The following is a 1509-nucleotide window of genomic DNA, read 5'->3' on the forward strand; positions in this document are numbered from 1 at the left end:
GGGACCAAAAGGCAAATATGTCAGCCCTTGTCATTCTCTTCCCTGACTCTCTGCTCCAAAATGCAGAACGTTTTGTTCATCTGATTTATTGAAATAGAGAAACATCGCAAGTATTTTATTTTTTCCAGAAACAGAACACTACCATATGTTACTGAAAATGATTTCACCTCGGGAAGGCTTTATGCAACGAATTCAAGCATGTAAATACATGTTAACTTACCAAATGTTCACAATGGAACTTCTTTCTTTACAAGAGGTAGGATTTTTGTCTTTCTTATTTACTGACGTATTCTAACACACCAAGAAAAGTCCCTGGCAGTTAATGGATTTCCAATAATCTTTCACTGAATTAATGAAAACAACAAATACATAAACAAAATTGAATCTATTATCTATCTATCTATCAATCTTCAATGACCCACTGTTCTTTATTCATCTTGTATAACATAGGATAAAAGAGAATCAAACGTTCTGAAGAAAGAATATCATTTATAATATTCCTTTCTTATTATCTTCAGCAGTAAATCTTTAAAGTCGGTGTTTAGTTTTGGTATTCAAAATCACATTGCAGTATCATAAATCTTTCCCAAGTCTTTCAATTTCATCAATAACATAGTCAACATCAGTTTGTCTTGTGGCAGGATTAGAAAAGACCATTCGAAAAAAATTTACTTTGTCCCCATAAGGCTGGTAGTTTAGCATGGCTGTGCCTTCCTCTGTCATTTGTGCTTTAATCTTTGGAGCAATCTGTGTATAAATGCAAATATCATTAAAAGGAAATTTTACAAGTAAATACTGTTCCACATCTTAGATGGCTACATAACTATCATTAGCTTGAAGTAAATTGCAGGCAATTTAAAACTGTCAGGGATAATTTTTAAGAAGCAGCTTAGTACAGAGAAAAGGCAGCACGTTCTGTATTCATACTGTAGCTCTTGTTACTCCATGATTCACGATTACCAAACTCACAAAATAATGCAAGTGTGCTAGAATACATTAAAGGAGGTTGTGTGACATTTTATTTATGTGGCAATTCAAGTAGAAGTATCTGGGAGAGGTAAAATGAAATAGAAAATGGAAAAGGAGTAGTATCTTTTGGTATTCTAACTTCCGCTCTTTGAATCATTGCGATACATCTTGAGTTTTTCTACAAGGTCACTGTTTTGCAGCAAAACATAGTTTCTTTTTAAATTTTACAGAGACAAATTCTATCTGTTTAATTGTCTTGCACAGCTCCTAAAACAATACCATGCACCTGACATTAGATCACATTACGCCCTTGGGTTATTATTATAAGACAAAGTGGTACTGAGACTGGGAAAGGAAGAGGAGGGCATTCTATAACTATTGAATGTGTTCCTCTTCCCGAAACTTCTACTCCTGCAGTTTACCTTTAAAATGCTACAGATGCTCTCCATTACTTAACTTTCCCATAAGTTTTTATATATGGCAGGGCATATTTATACATACATATATATATATATATATATATATATTTACACACACACA

At 33.3% G+C, this 1509-nt stretch overlaps 1 pseudogene; it reads right to left on the minus strand.

Moving 5' to 3' along the window:
• Window positions 1-573: 573 nt before the first annotated feature.
• LOC112406151 (glutamate decarboxylase 1-like) overlaps window positions 574-1509 on the minus strand; it is a 43564-nt pseudogene continuing 42628 nt past the window's right edge.

This window comes from Neophocaena asiaeorientalis, unplaced genomic scaffold (assembly GCF_003031525.2).
Source record: "Neophocaena asiaeorientalis asiaeorientalis breed wild unplaced genomic scaffold, Neophocaena_asiaeorientalis_V1.1 scaffold124, whole genome shotgun sequence".
Lineage (NCBI taxonomy): Eukaryota > Metazoa > Chordata > Mammalia > Artiodactyla > Phocoenidae > Neophocaena > Neophocaena asiaeorientalis.